Source organism: Lycium ferocissimum, unplaced genomic scaffold (assembly GCF_029784015.1).
Source record: "Lycium ferocissimum isolate CSIRO_LF1 unplaced genomic scaffold, AGI_CSIRO_Lferr_CH_V1 ctg13298, whole genome shotgun sequence".
NCBI lineage: Eukaryota > Viridiplantae > Streptophyta > Magnoliopsida > Solanales > Solanaceae > Lycium > Lycium ferocissimum.
Genome location: NW_026714802.1, coordinates 1 through 6,953, shown reverse-complemented (window position 1 = coordinate 6,953; position 6,953 = coordinate 1).

Below are 6,953 nucleotides of genomic sequence, written 5' to 3'. Positions count from 1 at the left end.
ATGTTTGAGTATTTAAAAAAAAATAAAAAATTAAGCATGCCATCTGGGCCTTTTATTAATATTCAGAAAATAAAATAAAGTTTAAAAAAAGGCCCAACCCATGATCGGGTCAGGCCCAAAATAAAAACAACAAAAATAAAAAATTCCAAAGAAATAGACTTTGTTTACTTTCTTAACGTTTGGGTATTGTTTGGTTGATTAGTGGTTAATATTTTATTGGGTCGGGTTAAAGTTGGGTTAAAAGAAAAAGGGTATTTGGAGGGGTTTGGATATTTCTGTTAAAAGAGCGGTATGTTTGAAAAGTTTAATAACGGGAGGGGTATTTTCGATCCAAAATAAGTTCGGAGGATATTTTTAGCCCTTTTTCCAAAGTAGACGGATATTTTTGACCCTTTTCCCCAATTTCTATGCATGTTGGAAAAGGTAAGTTTGTTCAAGTAATGCACGTGGACATTCTAATTGGAAGCTCAATTTATTTTTGGGAAATTTACAAAAATGTACAATCGAGCGCAACAAATTTCACCCGCGTAGCCCACAAACAAGATTTACATTTGATGACCTAACAAATATTAATAATTTGTTCCTTTCCTGACAATATGACATTATTCGAATGGAATGATTACACTTTTTTAATCCCTAGTGTTTTGACCTTCACCCCCGTGCCCCCGCAACCTCCTGCAGGGCCCAGCCACATTAAATCGATAATACCCCTCCCAGTTTCTCTTCCCCCACTACCCAGCAACACCTTTTCTCCCTTTCAGGTTTCTTTTCTTTTTTTCTCTCAACTTTTCTGTTGTTTCTTTTCTTATTCTATCATTAGACTTCTTTTAGATTTTCTCCCTCTTTACTTATCAATATCAATTACTTTCAAATGGATAAAGGTGAAACATTATGTGTTTCAGCCAAATATTTTAAAATTTATATATTTTATTCGAGCAAATAACCATACCGAATCTCACATTCATAAATGGTAGTGCTTGATTTTCTTTTCATTTTGTTATTAGTGTTTGACTATTTTATTTTTATTTAAAAGTAAATATATTTCTTTAAAATTCATAGTATTTTAAGAATTTGAAGTTAAAAATATATAATCTTTTTTTAAAGTCTGTAATCTTACAATTTTTTTTTTTATCTTTTCTTCTCCTCCTTTTGTATATATAAATTTATGAAAGTGAAAGTGATTTGAAATACTCAAAAGTAACTAATATACACCTTGTATACATAATTATAGATAAGTATACACATTTTACGTTGATTATACATAATTATACAATGAATATATATTGCATGAAGGAAAAATATACAAACCCTTTGTACCATTATATATATTGTATAACTGTGTATACACTATATAATATCGTACAACTGTGTATATCCACTTATATAAAAATAGAAACGAAAATCTGTTTCAGTGAGAGAAATACTTTATATAACATTATTTGTAACGATCCGCTCGGTCGTTATTGCATTTTCGACCATTTTGCCCCCGGAGCTCCAAAGCCTTATTAGTCTATTTTGCCGGTGGACATTTCCCTAGGTTTTGGTTTGGGCTTTGATGTAGTTTTTGGAAAAATTTTCTTTTAAGTGAAAAAAGAGTTTGATCTCGCTTTGACTATTGAGTAAACGGACCTTTTTCAAAAAAGCATCACTAATGGCGGGATGATCATTTGTGTGTGAGAACAGCGGTTTTCATGCCATCTCATGGTGGAAACATGGGCCATGTGTTTTGGAACTTGTGTTTAAAAGTTGATTTTAGGCTCTTGGTCCAGAAATCTGTTGACTGAACTAACATGAACCTAGAAAAGATTTAGGACTTAGAGTGTGTTTGAGCAAGTTTTATGTATATTTAGTTTGTGTGAGGTTACAAGGATGTTTCTGAAGATTTCAAGTTTGGAATACACAAGAATTTTCTCCCCTCTATAAGCGCTTACCAGAGAAGGAATCAACTATAACGGCTCCGCTATAGCGAAAATTCACATGTGAAATCTGATGTTGTCAATTTTCTGAGAGAGATGCCTTTGGAAACCCTTATTTTCTCTCCTTGTTCTACTTATATTACTTTTCCTTGGCATCTTGATCTGATTTGAAGGGTTTTGTTTTCTGCTTTAAGTTCTCTAATCTCTATCTCTTTCATTACTTTCCAAAGTAAGAATTTGATAACTCCATCTTGGCTTGAGAATAAAGAGTGTTTTTGAATTATTCCTGATATAAGTTGGTTCATTATAAAACCGTTATATGTTATGGCTTAAGCTTTGATTAAGTGTTGATTGGTTGTTTTTGTAATTATTGACAATTTGGAGAATTAAAGCAGGGTTTATACCCAAAAGACTATCCTCCTAATAATCCGACAGATGCTCCCACATTTTCTTAACTCATCATCTCTCAATGAGGCAGAGTTCAACAGAGTATGAATTTCTTGTTTGATCTTAGAATCAAAGATTCCTTTAGTTGATAAACCCGAACCAGGAAGACAGGAAGGGATTTGGATCTTCCCAGAGTGGTTTGCAACATGTTCTTCTATCCATTCTTCCATGTAACTCCTTTCGTACCGCATGCAGCTAATCAGACATCTTACGATGATTTACGAATGGCGGACAATGTCAATCAGGAACTACATACTAGCTGGTTGTGTGTTTACCTTATGGTGAGACTTCGATTAGCGAAGGCGTATGTTTAGATGATATTGTCAGAGAAAGAATATTAAGCCTTTGGGTATGAAGTTGGGATAAATATGTCTTCGGTTCGGCTTTGTCGTATGATTTGGGGGCTAGCCACCCCGTTATGTTGATTTACTTATCCTGTTCTTCTTTGTTGGCTCATTGCCGCGCTGAGACATTGGGTAATTGTGACTAATGATATATCATGACTATGATATTGTGGTACTTTACTTAAATTGATGTTGATTTTGTGATATGTGTCCATGTGTGGCGCGATTGAGAATTGGAATGTTGATCTGCATATTACAATATATAGTTGAGGATTTTTATGATTGATGTGTTTAATTGAGGCTAAGGAAGTGCACGACATGCGTTCCATACATCATATAGATTGTCGCCTTTGTGTTTTGCATTCATCTCTCTTTATATTTCACTTATCTTCGAAAAGGAAGGATAACGAGAAATGGGTCAATCAGACGTGTACTTATGATATGACACGAACGACATCTTGATTATGATTTACGGTTGCGTGATATTACGCATGGCATTCATACTCATTTCATACGATACATTGATGAGTCAGACTTGGTCACGATAATGATAAGTGAGAAAGTTGTAGCCTCCGAGTCTTCTTCGGGAGAGCGTGAAAGCATTTTCGAGTGTTTGATGCCCGAGGTCTTTACCGGGATAGCGAGAGTATCCGATGTTCGAGGTCTTTCCGGATCGCGAGAGCGTCCGATACTCCGAGGTCTTTCGGGATCGTGAGAGTGTCCGATGCCCAAGGTCTTCCTTTGCCGGGAACGAGAGTGTCCGATGCCCGAGGTCTTTCGTCGGGGATAGTATGAGTGGTACATGGACTTCGCGGGTCCCCCATGGGTGGTCATGACTGGAGACGTGATGTTTCCCCGAGGCAGTGTACACGCATTGATATATGGCTGCATTATTCACGTCATCCATATCATTGCATTGCACTTGTTATCATCATTGTGTTTGGATTGCTATTGTGTTGTGGATACTTGATTGGATACTTGGTTGAATATTTTACTGGTTTTAATAAGTACTTGAATACTTTAAGTATTAGATGCTTTAACAATAGTTTGGATCGGGTACGACGAGATCGGGAACACTGTGTTTAGATACTTCACTATAGACTTGATCAGTTATGGAACCTTGTTGGTAGCTGATGGTTTGAATACTGATGTTAATTGTTGATACTTGAGGATTTGTTAGGTATTGTTGAGTCTGTATTATACTTGTACTTGTTGGTTTATGTGTTTATCCTGCTCTGTTGTCTTTATATGCGTTAGCTAGTCTTAGTCGGCCTATGATACCTATCGACTTGTTGTTTGTACTAACTCGTACTTGCTGCATTCTTTATGAATGCGAGTACCGTGTGGGATCGACTTCTACTCCTCGTTATTAGTATTCGAGGATTGCTGATTCGAGTCTTTCGGTGCATGAGGACGTTCGCTGCCCGAAGACTCTTCCTTCTATTATGTCTTTATTACCATCCTGAGACATGATTTTGAGACTAATTATGTATTACTATTATTTAGACTTGTAGTAGTTAGTTAGTTGCTTTTCTATGACCAGACCAAACATTCTAGTGTATTTCATTTACTTCCGCATTTTCTTTATGGTAATATCGCGAGACTTACGTTATTCTATCTCTTACTCGTTTTATTTATTTTATTATGATTGTTGGGATAAGGGTTTGCTTACCGAGGTAGGGAAAGGTAGGTGCCCGCATGAATTACTGAAAATGGGTCGTGACAAGTTGGTATCAGAGCCCTAGGTTACCCGGTCTATAATACAATAGTGTGTCTAGTAGAGTCTTATGAATTGGTATGATGAGCTCCGTACTTATCTTGGAGGCTATAAGACATTTAGGAAACTTTCAATTCTTTCATTCTCTCGCGTGACTTCATTCAAATTGGTATCTAGTCGATTCCAATTTGGTATCTAGTCGATTCCAATTGGTATTTGGACTTTGTTATCTTGATCACCCACTGAGGGTGGAAACTCGTCCTTAAATTCATATGCGAATGGTTGATCTATGACGTGTTGTGGTTAGTATGAGATGTGTTATTCTGATTCGGACACGTGAGCAAGTTCAGTCTCTAGTATAGCCTAAGGATTCAATTCTGTGGAGTCGTGATTAGACTCGTTTATTAGGGGAATTCATGGGAAATGGGAAAGATAGTTCAGAGGGTTACATGATCTGCATGTTTCTACGTTGGGTTTAGTTCAGAGGGTTACATGATCTTTATGTTTTAGCGTTGGGTTGCTCGAAAGTGACAAAGTGCATTGATGGCTTAACAGTAGTAGTTTGCTTGATTATATGATCGGTTTGGGAAATACTTCAGCTTCGTCAAGGCCTTATGATGGTGTGCGTAACACCGGTGTACCAATCGCGGGTTGACGTTTTGACGGTGGCAGTAGTATTAGACATTGGTATGTGAGAACAAGTGTAAGTTCGGTAATGACCATCGAATTTGGGCAAACGTATTGTGATCGCAGGTAATAAAGAAAAGAAGTTGACTATAAGGACATGAAGAAAGACTTTTGTGGAAAGCGTGTAGCAGAGTGAGACTTCATAGAATATCTTAAACATGGGTATTTTTCTTGAGATTATGAGGGAAAAAATGGGTATCTGACATGGTTGTCAGGATAAGGTTGCGACTGGTGCTAAGGGTCATTCTTGTTGTCACACCTCGCACTTTCAGAGCATGAGCATGCCATGTACTTCATCGTATTAATAAAGTATCGGAGACGTCCCATGAAGTCTTGGAAGGTACAAGCCATGGGAAGTACGTAACAATGAAGCAAATGATGAATTACGATCTAAGGATGAATTACGATCTCATAAGTCGTAACCGGGAAAGACAACCTTGGAACCAAAGGACATGACCATTCTCAAGTATGATTAATGATAAATATCATGATGGAGAGTTTCGGATGATTCCGGGACCAAGCAAATTGAAGAAAATAAGTTTGTCGAAAATTTGAAAAAAAGTTTGCGAAATTTTGGACGGAAATTTTGGGTCAACTTTAGGGTATATCTCCTAAGTATATTAGGATTTCAAGCAAGCCTAAATTGAAGTCCGGAAGTCTAGTTTCCAACGCAACAAGCCGCTCATCAAAAAGACATCGGAGTAGGGCGTTATGGGCATTTTAAGATAAGCCTCCAAGCTGCCAAATGACTCCCCGCGGGCCCCACTTGGAAAGTCGGTGGAACCGACTCTCAAGGGATATAAATACCCTATTATTCCACTTTTTCATCATTTACACTTCTTAGGAGTTCTAGACACATCCATACACTTCTCTTAAACACTTATAACCCCTTAAATTAAGAATTTAACAAGATTACACCAAACTAGTTCATGAAAAGTGATTGTTCTTGTTTCTACTTGATGTTGTGGTGAATTTGGTCTTTAAGAAAGTGGGTGTGGCTAAAGTTCTTCAAGTATAAGGTATGTTCTTCATCCTATCTCTTATGTTGAGTTTATTTGAAGGATTAGCAAGTTTTAAAAGTGAAAATAGTTATGGAGGAAAGGTCATAAAGTGTTGTGTTGTAGTTGTTGAGTTTATGGACTGCTTTGAGCATGTCGTAGCCATGTTGTTGGGCTAATTTCCATGTATATGGATAGTATCTAATGTTGTTGGTGTGTTGATGAGATTATGCTCCTTGATTGGGAAGAAAGAAAGTGTATATTGTTATTGTATGTTGATAAACATCCTGTGGGATGTATTATGGAATATTTTGGTATTGATGATGATGCTGTTGGTTTTAGTGTTAGTGTTGTTGTTGTTGTGTTGGTTGTATGTATTGTGATTTTGGGTTAGGAATATAAACGGGTGAGATGCTGCCCGAATTTCGCATTTTAAAGGGATTTAATTTGAAAGCTTAAGACAAGCATACGAAGATAAGCCTAACAATAGTATGATTGGTTTTATATGCATATTACGAGACCACGAATGATCTTATGTAGATTGCATGACGGGAAGTAAGTTGGAAAGTCGGTAAATAAGCTTCCGTGTATGTTAGGCCGTTTGGTTTCTTTTCGGCATGATTCCATATATGGTGTTAGAGCAGTAATGAACCTTGTGACTAGAGATTTGTCTAAGTAGAGCTTGTGATATTGTTGCCCGCCTTCTGAGTGTTCTGTTATTCTTTTTGAGGGGCCATATCCCCTTCCTATGTCCTGGAGTTCATAGAGAGACAATAGAGACATGTTACAGAGTCGGTATTTTTCAGCACATGTATGATATACATATATTTATATTTTATTTAGC